This window comes from Saimiri boliviensis (assembly GCF_048565385.1).
Source record: "Saimiri boliviensis isolate mSaiBol1 chromosome 19 unlocalized genomic scaffold, mSaiBol1.pri SUPER_19_unloc_4, whole genome shotgun sequence".
In the NCBI taxonomy this organism is placed as follows: domain Eukaryota; kingdom Metazoa; phylum Chordata; class Mammalia; order Primates; family Cebidae; genus Saimiri; species Saimiri boliviensis.
In genome coordinates this window covers 1,336,512-1,351,580 of record NW_027412505.1, presented here as the reverse complement: position 1 = coordinate 1,351,580, position 15,069 = coordinate 1,336,512, and the positions used below count along the sequence as shown (strand labels likewise).

General features: G+C 36.6%; 1 long non-coding RNA gene across 1 annotated transcript in view; it reads right to left on the bottom strand.

Annotated features, from left to right (window-relative positions):
* Positions 1 to 1,090: 1,090 nt before the first annotated feature.
* The window catches only part of LOC141583356 (uncharacterized), a 69,021-nt gene continuing 55,042 nt past the window's right edge, over positions 1,091 to 15,069 (bottom strand). The window contains exon 4 of the long non-coding RNA XR_012516012.1: positions 1,091 to 1,135. This is a non-coding gene — a long non-coding RNA (uncharacterized LOC141583356). The remainder of the gene's footprint in view (positions 1,136 to 15,069) is intronic.

Genomic DNA, 15,069 nt, shown 5'->3' with positions numbered 1-15,069 from the left:
TCTGGCATGAAATTACTCCTAGCACTATACACTAACATATTGTTAGGAAAAGGACCTTCATATATCTCTATTATCCATCAAATGTTTATTAAGTATGCAATTTAAATCGAAGAGATGAAACTTAGCTTCACAAATATTGAGATAAAGTGACATTATAAACTTCCCAATACAATGCAATGGGAAACATAATATTTGCCTAAACATTTTGTCTAATCCAGAAGAACAGTTAGATGAATCCAGTTTGAGAAATATTCTATGAGACAATTGGTCTGGAGTCTTCAAAAATGTCAAGGCTGTAAAAGATGAGGGAAAAGCGTGGAGGGAAAGCAATATTCTAGACTGATGAAAATAATAAACATGACCAAAAAATCCAATATAAGATCCCTGACTAATATAAAGAATATTTGAGAGCAAGTGGAGACATTTAAATTTAGACTGTATACTACATAATATTAATTATCAGTAGCAAATGTCTTGTGATTGTTACTTTAGTAATATAAAAGAATGTGCTAATTTTGGGAAGAATCCCTTAAGTATTTTTGTATAATCTTGATGTATGCAATTTGCTTTCAAGCAGTTCAGAGTTCCCCAAAATGTGTGTGTGCATGTATATGTACGTGTATGTAAGAGAGAGAAAATGAGTGTGTATGTGAAGAAGAAAAAAGACAAAGAGACACACAAAGCCAATCCCAGAAAATGTTAATCTGTGAATCTAAATAAAGGGCGCATGTGTCTTTACAGTACTTCTTTTTCAACTTTTCTGTTTGATGTTAAAAGTCGGAAGAATTTTTTTTTAAGGCACCTGTTTATTCAGGGTGAGCATGATTTTCAAATTTCTTTGCTAGATGTTGGTTTCCTGTAGTTGTTAATACTTTTGTGCCACCTGATTGCCTTATGACAAAATAAACTTAGCTATGAAAGAAAAACTGTCTGTGTAGCCATAAAGCCAAACAATTGCTTCACTGAATAGGAAAAGAAAATATGAAGTTTATTGCAAGTAATATTGTTATAAACTGTTATTCTCCTCATACAGTATAACCAATTATTACCTTGTAATGTTAGTCAGCTCGACTAATAAGGAGAGAGCAATGGGCAGTATTTATACACAATGACACTGAGACCAATTCCTTGTAGCCTGAAAAACAATATGGCAAACATTAAGAGAAGGTACAGGAGGTGTGTTTTCATGATTTACAGGACAAGAAATCACACTATCTTCTTCTACTAGATGATTAACTATTCTGGGAAACATATACTCAGGTTTATAGTTATAATAGACAAGAATACAAGGTGCATAAGCAACCCTGTCATCTTTCATTATTACAATCTTGCCAATCTGGAATGAAGCAAAAAATGACACATGTAGATAGGGGCATTGGCCTAAGAAGAGGAAGACCAGAGTGATGGCTTCAGCTCTGCTTCCAAAGCAGAGCTCTAAACTTTAGAGGTGCCATATATGGCATCTCTAAAGGCTCTTCCAAATCAAAGTCTCCTCCTTGGGACACCAATGGACCAGACCAGGAATCCTTTTGTCTTCTTCACTCCCACTGGGACTTGCTCTTTTACCCTTTCTCCTATCTCTTTGTCCTCTTGATGTTAAGTGCTACCTTGTTTGTTGTGGAATATTTAACCTATAATATTTATATATTGGTTAAATATACTATTATGTGTGGTATGCAATATAGACTGACTTGTCGAATGGATTGAGTCTGTGTTCCCCATGTCTCTAACTATGGAGTGAATGGGAAGTGCTAAGGAGAACTGTCTCCTTGGGAACTCCTTGTAGCTCATGGCTTTTGTGATTAGAAATTCTCTGGAGAACTAAGAGAATTAGGATGAGTTCTTCTTCAATAGAAGTCTGACGTGTGGAAAGACACACACATGTATGAACCAGGATACCTCTAACCTTGCACTGCTGATGACATGGGGCTTTGAGAAAAAATTGCCTAAACTACTGAGGACATAGATGCCACCAAGTGAGGTATGGGTTAAATCAAGCAGAGTAAGACCATAGGTGAGTAGAATGCTTTGGAAATTGATTATTAGATTAACTCAGAGTTAATTTAGAACATTTGTCAATCTGTTCAGTTGTGTGGTGTGTGATTTTTTAAGTACATAGGCAAATTTTCTTTCCTAAATAGGCACAGTCTCCAGAACGTTACTGAATCTTCCTTTGATCATTTTACATTTTATAATATTTCTGAGTCATTATTTTAAACATTATTACCTCTGAATAGGGATTGTAAATATGGGATGTGAACACTGGATTGAATCTGTACAGGATTCATGTATCCCTGGAAGGTGATTTTTGGAGGGACATAAATCTCGAGTGTGAACTAGTTTCTACTCTTTTTCTCCTTCTCATGAAATATGAGTGTAGCAACAACAACAAAAATTAAGTTGAGGATTCTGGTTAGTTTGGGTTCATAAATTTATCAAATTCTTACCATATTTTGCTTTAAATCAAAGTGAATGAAATTAAATCTATATCCCCTAGTCTAATTCCCTTTAGTGAGACTGCATTCTTTCAACAGCTATTAGAGAAAGATTTTTTTTTTTTGCCCACACATTTTCAAAGAAGTTTCTGGAGCTTACAACACACCGGCCATCATTTAAACTATAAGAATTCAGAAGCAGAAATTCTACCAACAATTGAACTTCACTGAGTTGGCCGACATGGTGTTTTAAATTCTAGTTCTGCTATAGAGCAAACCCAGATTGAGAAGCTGAGGACAAGTCATACGTATTGTTTGTACTGGGAGACTGCATCATTAGCAGAGTCTTTGATACACAACGGCAAGTTCTGTTTAAGATGTTTATGCTCCCGGGAGTTTTTCCTAGCGTTCTTCCATTAGACGATATGTACACAGAGCAGTGTTCACAAACTCTGAGTGGCATTGACATTAATTTCTAATAATGTTTAGAAACATTTGTAAAATTTCTAAACATTATTAGAAATTAACAATAGGGCCCCATCCTCCAGTATAAATGTGCATGCTAAATCAATGACCATTATTTGATGCACTATCCCACAAAGAAAAAATATATGGGTCTCAGAATTAAGGCATGGAAGCCACAATGGCTCTGTTACTATCACCCCCAGTAACCCACTTCTGGAATGCGTGCTTCCCATTTCCACAATTCTGGGCACCACAGGTGTAGAGAACTCTTCCACCAGCAGATAGAAAATACAGCTGCCACTTTAACATTTTGGGCACTTTGTGTTTAGGGCCAACAACAACAACAACAAACAGAATAGGGATAATTGCCATCCGGGAAACGGTACATGGCCTAATCATCAGGAGGAAAGCTGCTATTACACATTTGAGAAGTGAGCAATCAGCTTAATACCAAGGTGGTTCGCAGACATTAGTATTTCATCATCTAATTTTAATCATAAACCCATAATGGCCATAGCCTAAGAAAAGTAAACACGAACTTGGTGCCCACAGGAAGGAAGTTGTGGGCTACCCACAAAGTTAGCATCCTTCTACCATTATAAGAACTAAGGTGAAGGGCTCTAGAATGAATCAGAGAGTTTAGCCTAGAACTCTGCCTCCCCAGTAGCAGCTAGGGCTGCAATTTCTCCTACTAACCTTTTTCCCTTATAACCTTACAAGTTTCTTCAAAGAGAAAGTCCCACCAGAGTCCTAAACGAGCCACCCTGAGAAATTATATGAGACAAACGGCCATAGAAATACGGAGGAATTGTCATAAATACTGCAGTGCCCAGATCTCTCTGCCCTATTTCCTTCAAGACTCAAGGACATGTACCCCGAGCTGGGTATGACCTCGCTGAAAGAGATTACCTCTTCTCCAGTGAATCCCTACCCAAGTACTGGAGATAAACAATAAGCTCCTCTTCCCAAAGAGGAACAACTCTGGGAGGCTACCCAAGCTTCAGGGCTCCCTTTGGAGTCAGCTGCATCCCTGTTGCAATGCATCACAGCTCCAATTCTTCCTCTGCCCAACCCTAATTCTTTCCTTTCCCCACACCCCAAGTGCTGAGCCCAAGACCACTCCCTAAGAAACATCCTTTACACTCATTTCCATCTGAGTCTGTTTTCTGTGGTAGTCAATCTACAACAAACTTTAAGTAACCCTGGCATACTAACAGCAAAAAGTTAATATTGCTATTTTACTTGCACCATAATTTTTTTTAATCACTTTGCAGTATTTTTTCTCTTAGTGTCATCTAAAAGCAAAGAGAATTCTTCAATCAAATGTGTTTATACCCTAACAAGAACTGTACTATACAGAATTATTTTTAAATATATAAGATACCTTTGATTCCTCCAATATAAATACATGTTTAACATGGCCAAACAATGTTAAGACAAACAGGAAAAAAGAAAATTTGATTATGGAATAAAATATTTGGGTATTTAGGCTGGGTGCGGTGGCTCAAGCCTGTAATCCCAGAACTTTGGGAGGCCGAGGCGGGTGGATCACGAGGTCAAGCGATCGAGACCATCCTGGTCAACATGGTGAAACCCTGTCTCTACTAAAAATACAAAAATTAGCTGGGCATGGTGGCACGTGCCTGTAGTCCCAGCTACTAGGGAGGCTGAGGCAGGAGAATTGCTTGAACCCAGGAGGCGGAGGTTGCGGTGAGCCGAGATCGCGCCATTGCACTCCAGCCTGGGTAACAAGAGCGAAACCCCGTCTCAAAAAAAAAAAAAAAAAAAAAATGGGTATTTGAAGCAAAGAAATGGCTAAAGTGTTAATTGTACTTAATTGGCATATAACCTGAGACTCATCCAATATATCAGAAATCAAGTGACTTCTACACTCTGATCAGATTGTAGTACCATTTACTAGGCTTTCTTTCTCATTTTCTTCTCCCTTTATTTGCTCATCTCTTTATCTCTGGAATGTTTTTAAGCCTGAAATCCCAGTAGCTGTACTTTCCCACCCACTGTTATTTGTCTCTGAAACCTGTCTACCATCCTGGATGTGCCTGACCCTTTATTAGCTATCTGCTGACTTGAGGCAGCTGCTGCCTAGTCCTGAAGTATCTAGCAGTGTCCAGTATCTGCCTTGGACTCCTTGGCCTGGGTAAATTTTATTTTTTCTTAATGGAGAATGCAATGGAGTCACAGCTTACTCCTGGGTTAGGTTCTAACATTAGTCTATTAGGTGAAGAAAAAAATGTAGGACACTGATAATACTCTTGCAAATCTTATCAGATAAGAAAAAAGGAAATATATCTCAAAAATGCCTCATTGCTGTTTTTTTTCCCAGCATTTGAATCAATCACTATGAAATGTTTGGTTTTCATTTAAGGTAATACATTATTCAAATCAGTGCTGCGTTTAAATACAAAAGTTCCACTTAGCTTAACAAGATGCTGACATTTTAAAAGGCATGAGGGAAAGGCCGTTCCTGTTCATTGAAGGAACTCACTGGAAGATTTCCCTGCATGATTTAAAGTATTACTTTTCCTTGATCTTTTATTTTTGTTGGTTATTATACATAATACTTTGTAGTTTATTTACCAATAATATTTGTATATTTTTATGGCATACACATGATACCTTGATATACTCATGGAATGTATAATGGATCAAATCAGGTTATTGATCAAGTATTTAGGATATTCATCACCTCAAATATTTATCATTTATTTATGTCGGGAACATTTCAAATCTTCTAGCTATTTTGAAATACATATTGTTAATTATAGTCACCCTACTGTGCTATCGAACACAGGTATTTATTTCTTCTAACTAATGTTTCTCTTACTTTAATCGCCTCCAGTGTCATCCATGTTGCTGCAAATGAAAAGATTTTTATTCTCTCTTATGGCTGAATGGAATTTCCTTGTGTATATATACCACATTTTCTTTACCATTCATCTGTTGATGGACACGCAGGTTGACTCGATATTCTAGCTATTGTGAACAGTGCTGCAATAAACGTGGGGTTGCAGGTCTCCCTTTGATACACTGATTCCCTTTTCTTTGGAGAAATAACCAGGAGTTATAACCATAGGATTTCTGGATCATATGGTTGTTCCATTTTTAGTTGTTTGAGAAATCTCTGTACTGTTTACCTTCATAGCTGTACTAAATTACACTCCCATCAACAGTATGTAAGAGTTCCCTTTTCTCAGCATCCTTGCAAGAATTTATGGTCTTTTTAATAATAGCGCTCCTAACTGGGGAAGATGACAACCCTGATTATTAGTGATGCTGAGAATATTTGTATAGACCTGTTGGCCATTTATACTTTAATTCTTATGAATTAAAAACACACATACAACACAACCCAGTCAGTTAGGCATGGATATGATAACTATGAGATCGACTAACCCTGGGAAGTGGCAGAACCTGACCTATGCAAATGCCATATCTTCCTGAACCCTTCCTCCAGAACTACTTTCATGTGACTAACTCTGTTTCCACTCTTTCATACTCTTTCTGTTCACATATTTTCCCCCACTTTCATGTTCCTAACCACTCCATTTTAATCTCACTGCACGACTGATTTTCAGCTTTGCTATTCTATGTGAGCGATGACCCCAAAAGGGACTTCCAATCTGTTTAGCTACTAGATGATGATACAGAATAGAGAAATAAACATAACATTGAATTCACATAACTGTATTAGCCTTTTACAAATCAGAACAACCATGGCAATGAACTCTCACCATCCATCTTTTGGTTCATTAATATTATAAACAAATCTATTCCTCTGGGCAGACATTAAACATGAGAAAAATTAACAAAGCTGCACTAATACAATCACAAGGTCAGTAATTTATAATCTGAGAAAAGGAACTGGTAAACCATATTTTAATTATACAGTTTCATCATGATACATTACTTATGTGACATTTTAAAATTTGTTCACACAATAATTAATCCAGACAAGAAGGTTGTAATAAATCATAACCAGATAACTTATACCAGCATACTTTTCTCTCAGCGTATTTCTTCCTAGCCTACTGGACGTTTGTAACAATATCCCTGGGGTCAGATATATTCATACTGATTCATTTACCAAACTGTACAAGTATTTTTAAACATATTACTTTAATATGTTACCAATCAGAGAAAAAGTTAGTCAGTAAACAAATAAATGGCTGAAAATATTACTGTGTATTCATGGATTTCATATTTGCTTCCAGGTTGCAATGCATGGAAAAGTAGAGAGTAACTTAGAAATTCAAACCTGTTAAATTCAGGAACATGCTGGATAATTTTAAAAGTTGGAACAGCTGGCCGGGCGCGGTGGCTCAATCCTGTAATCCCAGGACTTTGGGAGGCCGAGGCGGGTGGATCACGAGGTCGAGAAAGCGAGACCATCCTGGTCAACATGGTGAAACCCCGTCTCTACTAAAAATACAAAAAATTAGCTGGGCATGGTGGCGGGTGCCTGTAATCCCAGCTACTCAGGAGTCTGAGGCAGGAGAATTGCCTGAACCCAGGAGGCGGACGTTGCGGTGAGCCGAGATCGTGCCATTGCACTCCAGCGTGGGTAACAAGAGCAAAACTCTGTCTCAAAAAAAAAAAAAAAAAAAAACAAAAACAAAAAAACAAAAAAAAACATGTTGGAACAGCTATAAAAAGGTAAAGCCATGTTTCATTTGGGAAAAATAAAAGTTCCTAATAAGAGCATTAAAAATGTGAAAATGAATTTCTATCACTTGTGTTTTGACAGATCTCAAATTCATTATTGTCAATGTGCTTTCTTTTGGGAACAGTTCTAGTGATAAATCTAGTTTTAAAACACGTAAGACATGCTCAACCCTTTGACATTCTGGTCATCATGTTTCTTTACCACGTTGGACACTTGAAAAGAAATGCTATTTAACCAGTTGTCTGTGTTTTTTGTTTTTGTTTTTTTTTTAAAGCAAATTAAAAAAAAAAAGCCCATTAAAACATTAAAAAGTATTCTCACATGCATTAGCATACATTAGCATATCTGATTATCTAAAGACAATTTATTTGGACAGATATTATCCCAATTTATAGTTGAAGATACTAATATCAGAGAGGTTTAGATTTGCCCAAGGTCACAATTTTAATTCTGAAAAGCTTCCAATATCATGTTTAGCTTTTATACCACCATACAACTGCTACAATGGAGCAAATGCGCTTTGTTTACACTGGTATCACTAAGCCATGAAGCAGTGTCTGACCCCGAGTAGTTTAATCAATCTTTTGTAAATGAATGACCAGAGAAATGATTGAATGTCTGAGTCACTGTTGGGTTCCATAAGAGAGGTAGTTAAGCTACCCTTTGGCAGGAAATGAATCCTTGCAGCTCATTACAGTGGCAGCTACAGCTCTAGAGATCTCATAAATTTTGAAGGTTCCTAAAACATAAACACCTGAACTCCCAGTTGTAAGCTTCATTTAGAAATTTCCACCTCTTCTATGTGAGTGCAGTTAAGTTGGATATAACTATGAGATGTTTCACATAAGCCTCATGGTAACCCCAAGGCAAACATCTATAGTAGATACAAAATAGAGAAAAAAATAATCAAAGCATACTACTACAGAAAATTGCATAATTACAAAGAAAGACTGCAAGAAGAAAGAAATAATCTATAAAATATCCAGACAACAATAAATAAAATATCTATAGTAAATCTCTACCAATCAATAATTACTTTAAGTGTAAATGGTCTAAAATTAATAAAATATACAGTGCAGCTACATAAATTTAAAACAGACCCAACTACATGCTGCCTAAAAGAGACTCATTTCACTTGTAAAGAAACACGTAGACTGAAAATAAAATTATGAAAATAGATATCCCATACAAATGGAAATCAAAATAGAGAAGGAATAGCTGTTTACCAGATAAAATAGCTTTATATTCAAAACTGTAAAAAAAGAAAATATAACAATTCCCATACAAATGGAAATCAAAATAGAGCAGGAGTAGCTATTTATCAGATAAAATAGGCTTTATATTCAAAACTGTAAGAAAAGAAAATATAACAATTATAAATACATATGCACCACCCAACATCAGAGCACCTAAAGTATAAAGCAAATATTAACAGATATGAAGGGAGAGATAGACAGCAATACAATAATTGAAGGAGATTTCTTGGGCAGCAATAGCCGCCATTTTATGATCTGTTGCAGTTTGCACAATTTCAGTTTCAGTTCCTGTTTTCCTGCTAGTAAGTTTCAGTTTAATGTTTCCTGTTGAAAAGTTTAAGTCTTTGTTTCCCCGCTGATAAGTTTCAGTAATGTTTCAGTTTCTGTTTCTCCACTGAATGTTTCAGTTTCTGTTTCCTGCTGGTAAGTTTCAGTTTTGAAACTTATGAAGGCCGGAATCTCCCAACTGCAAGCTTCCTTTGCCCCGCCTCTCTGCCTGAGCCTATTTAAGCTGTGAGCTTAGCAACAATAAATGAGACTTGATCAGACTCCTGTCTTGTCTCCATTCTTCGTGTCTCCTGCCCATCCATCCCCACTCCCTCCCTTCGAGCTCCTGTTGTTGTCCTGCAGGTCGGGACAGATTTCAGTATTACACTTTCAGCAATAGGAAGATGATTAAGGAGAAAATTAATAAGAAAATGTTGGGCTGGGCGCGGTGGCTCAAGCCTGTAATCCCAGCACTTTAGGAGGCCGAGGTGGGTGGATCACGAGGTCAAGAGATCGAGACCATCCTGGTCAACATGGTGAAACCCCGTCTCTACTAAAAATACAAAAAATTAGCTGGGAATGGTGTCGCGTGCCTGTAATCCCAGCTACTCAGGAGGTTGAGGCAGGAGAATTGCCTGAACCCAGGAGGCGGAACTTGTGGTGAGCCAAGATCACGCCATTGCACTCCAGCCTGGGTAACAAGAGTGAAACTCCATCTCAAAAAAAAAAAAAAAAAAGAAAGAAAATGTTGGACTTCACCTATACTTTTTTTGTTCACCTATACTTTCAATCAAATGGACCTAAGGGATATATGTAGAACATTCACAGGATACATATTCTCCTCACGCCCAAATGAAACATTCTCCGGGATATATCATATGTTAGATCACAAAACAAGATTAACGAATTTAAGATTAAAAATATATCAAAATCTTTTCTGATTATAATGGTATAAAAGTAGAAATTAATAACAGGAAAAAAAGACCTGGAATATTCTCAATATAAGAAATCAAAAACCATGCATCTGAACAGCCAATGTGCCAAAGGAAAAAAAAAAAAAAGAAATTACAAGGAAAATTTATAAATATACAGAGATAAAAATGGAAACAAAGCATACCAAAACTTACGAGACACAGCAGAAGCGGCTGTAAAAGCAAAATTTATAGCAATAAACATGTACATCTAAAAGAACAAAGATCACCTCAACATTACACCAAAAGATACTAGAAAAAGAACAAACTAAGCCCAAACATAGCAGAAGGAAGGAAACAATAAGGATCGGCGCAGAAATATATCAAATGAGAATAGAAAAAGTATGGGAAAAATATCAATAAAACAAAGAAGTGGGTTTTTTTAATTTTTTTTTTTTTTGCAAAAATAAACAAAAGTGAAAAATCTTTAGCTACACCAACTAAGGCAGACAGAAGATTCAAATAAATGAAATCACAGTCCAGGCGCTGTGTCTCACGCCTGTAATCCCAACACTTTGGGAGGCGGAGGTGGGCGATAATGAGGTCAGGAGACCAAGACCACCTTGGCTAACATGGCGAAACCCCACCTCTACTAAAAATTAAAAAAAGTTAGCCAGGGGTAGTGGCACACCCCTGTAGTTCAAGCTACTCAGGATGGTGAGGCAGGAGAATTGCCTGAATCTGGGAGGTGGAGGTTGCAGTGAGCCGTGATGGCACCACTGCACACCAACTTGGGCAACAAAGCGAGACTCTGTCTCAGAAAAAAAAGAAAAGAAAAGCAAAAAAATCACAGATTAGAGAGGAGACCTTACAACAGATGCCTCAGAAATGAAAAGAATCATAAGGGACTATTATAAACAGTCATATGCCAACATTAAATAACCTAGAGAAAATGCATAAGTTTCTAGCAACACACAATCTAGTAAGATCAAATCAAGAAGAAACAAAAAGGTTCAACAAACCATTAACAAAAAAAGTTGAAGTAGCAACCATTTACTTTTTATTTTATTTTATTTTATTTATTCTTTTTTTAAGACAGGGTTTCACCATGTTGGTCAGGCTGGTCTTGAACTCCCGACCTCAGGAGATCCACCCGCCTTGGCCTCCAAAGTGCTTGGATTACAGGCGTGAGCCACCACGCCCGGCGATGCAACCATTTACTGATTAGGAGATCCTTTCATCATTGCTTGTTTTTTTCAGGATTGTCAAAGATCAGATGGTTGTAGATGTGCGGTGTTATTTCCGAGGCCTCTCTTCTCCATTAGTCAGTGGGTCTATTCTGGCAAGAGTACCATGCTGTTTTGGTTACTGTAGCCTTGCAGTACTGTGTCAAGTCAGGTAGCATGATACCTCCAGATTTGTTCTTTGTGCTTAAGATTATCTTGAGTATACAGGATCTTCTTTGGTTCTATATGAAATTTGAAATAGTTTTTTTTTTTTTTTCTGATTCTGTGTAAAATATATACGGTAGTTTGATGGGAATAGCATTGAATCCAAAAATTACTTTAAGCAGTGTGGCATTTTTATGATATTGATTTCTCCTATTCATAAGGATAGAATGTTTCTTTGTTGGTGTCCTCTCTTATTTCCTTGAGCAGCCATTTGTCATTGTCCTTGAAGAGGTCCTTCACATCCCTAGTGAGCTGTATTCCTAGGTATTCTCTTTGTAGCTATTATGAATGGGTGTTCATTCAAGATTTGCCTCTTTGCTTGCCTATCATTGGTGTAAAGGAAGGCTTGTGATTTTTGTACATTGATTTTGTATCCTGAGACTTTGCTGAAGTTGTTTATCAGATCAAGAAGTTTTGGGGCTGAGACAATGAAGTTTTCTAAATATAAAATCATGTCATCTGCAAACAGAGACAACTTGACTTCCTCTCTTCCTATTTAAATATCCTTTATTTCTTTCTCTTCCCTGATTGCCCTGGACAGAACTTCCAATACTATGTTGAATAGGAGTGGTAAGAGAGGGCATCCTTGTCTTGTACCAGTTTTCAAAAGAAATGCTTTCAGCTTTTGCCCATTGAATATGATTTTGGCCGTAGGTTTCTCATAAATAGCTCTTAATATTTTGAGATATGTTCCATGCAAAGACACACAAAGGCTCTAAACCAAGGGATGGAGGAAAATTTACAAAGCAACTAGAAAGCCAAAAAAAAAAAAAAAAAATTAATTAGGGGTTGCAATTCCTAGTCTCTGAGAAAACAGACTTTAAACACAGGTCAAAAAGACAAAGAAAGGCATTACATATGCTAAAGGAAACAATTCAACGAGAATAGCTAACTATTCTGAATATATATACACCCACAACAGAAGCACCTAGTTTCATAAAACAAGTTCTTGAGCCTAAGACCTACACACACACACTTAGGCTCCCATACAATAACAGTGGGAAACTTCAACACCCCACTGTCAAGATTAGACAGATCAATGAGAGAGAAAATTAACAAGGATATCCAGGACTAAACTCAGCTCTGGATCGCGTGGACCTAGTAGATGTCTACATAACTCTCTACCCCAAATCAACAGAATATACCTTCTTCTCAGTGCCACATGACACTTATTCTAAGATCAACCACATAATTGAATTAAACCACTCCTCAGCAAATGCAAAAGAACTGAAATCATAACAAACAGTCTCTCAGACCACAGTGCCATCAAATTAGAACTAGGATTAAGAAACTCACTCAAAACCACACAATTTCATGAATATTGAACAACTTGTTCCAGAATGACTCCTTGGTAAAGGATGAAAGTAAGGCAGAAATAAAGAAGTTCTTTGAAACCAACAAGAACAAAGAGACAACATACCAAAATCTCTGGGATACAGCTAAAGCAGTGTTAAGAGGGAAATTTATAGCACCAAATGCCCATATGAGAAAGTTAGAAAGATCTCAAATCGACAACCTAACATCACAACTTAAAGAACTAGAGAGGCAAGAGCAAATTAATCCAAAAGATAGCAGGAGACAAGAAATAACTAAGATCAGACAAGAACTGAAGGAGACAGAGACATAAAAACACCCCCAAAATATCAATGAATCCAAGAGTTCATTTTTTGAAAAAATTAACAAAATAGATAAACCCTAGCTACAATAATAAAGAAGAAAAGAGAGAAGTATCAGACGGACACAGTAAAATGTTATTAAAGGAGATATCACCACTGACGCCACAGAAGTACAAACTTAGAGAATACTATATTACCTCTATGTAAACCAGGAAAAAGTCAAATCGCTGAATAGACTAATAACAAGTTCTGAAATTGAGGCAGTAATTAATAGCCTACCAACCAAAAAAAAAAAAAAAAAAAAAAAAAAACCCAGGACCAGACAAATTCACTGACCAATTCTACCAGAGGTACAAAGAGGAGCCTGTACCATTCCTTCTGAAACTATTCCTAACAATGGAAAAGGAGAGGCTTCTTTCGAACTCATTATATGAGGCCAACATCATCCTGATACCAAAATGTGGCAGACACACAACAAAAAATACAAAACTTCAGGACAATATCACTGATGAACATCAATGTGAAAATCCTCAATAAAATATTGGCAAACTGAATCCAGCAGCACATCAAAAAGCTTATCCACCACAATCAAGTTGGCTTCATCCTTGGGATCCAAGGCTGGTTCAACATATGCAAATCAATAAACATACCATATAAACAGAACCAAGGAGTAAAATCAAATGATTATCTCAATACATGCAGAAAAAGCCTTTGATAAAATTTAACATCCCATCATGTTAAAAACGTGCAATGAACGAGATATTCATGGAACATATCTCAAATTCTTCTTAAATTTTTCTAAAGCTTAGAACTAGAGGGAATACTGTCAAACCCATTTTTTGGGCCAGCATCATTCCTATGTCAAAGCTAGACACAATAAGGAAACTACAGGCCACTAAGATGAACATAGATGGAAAAACCATCAAGAGAACACACACAAAATGAACTCAAGAACACATCAAAGAAATTACACACAATGACCAAGTTGGATATATGTCTGTCTCAACACTGTTTTTATCATGGAACCATGGTAAAGAAGCTAAAGAGACAACTTAAACACTGGGAGTATAGATTTACCAACCATAGTCTCTCTTAAAAAGTTAACACCTAAAATATGTAAGGAATTCAAAGAACCCAATAGCAAAACAAAATAATAACCTGATTAAAAAATAGGTAAAGGACTTCAACAGACTTATCTCCAGAGAAGACATAAAAATGGCCAACAAGTATATGAAAACGTGCTCAACATCACTAGCCATTCGGGAAATACAAATCAAAACCACAATGATTTATCCCCTAACATCTGTTGGGATGCTTATTATGAAAAAGACAAGAGGTAAGTGGTGCTGAGGGTGTAGAGAAAAGGAAACACTTACAAACTGTTGGTAGGAATGGAGATTTAGGTAGCCACTTTGGAAAACTTTACAGAGCTTCCTAAAAGAAATTCAACGTAGAACTACCATATAACAATTCATGTAGAATTACCATAGTAATCCCTCTTCTGGATATATCCCCAAAGGAAATGAAATCACCACCTTATAAGGATATCTGTGTGTCCATGCTTATTGTAGAATTATTCTCAAAGCCAAAGTAGGGAAATGAGCTAAGCATCTACTGATAGAGGAATGGATAAAGAAACCATGGTATACATATACAACACATTACTATCTGGCCTTAAAAAGGAGATCCTGCCGTTTTCAGCAACATGGATGAATTATGTTCAGTAAAATAAGCTAGATATAGGAAGACAAATACTACATGAACTCACTTATATGTGGAATCTTAAAAACATAATCATAAACACAAAGCAGCAGAGTAGAATGGTAGTTGGGAAAGGTACAGGAGAAATGGGAGATGTGGGCCAAAGGGTATAAATTTTTTATTTACACAGGATGAATATGGGTAGAGAACTAGCATACAGCATAAGCATCATAGTTGATGATATTACATTGTATACTCTGGAAATTTGTTAAAACAATAAATT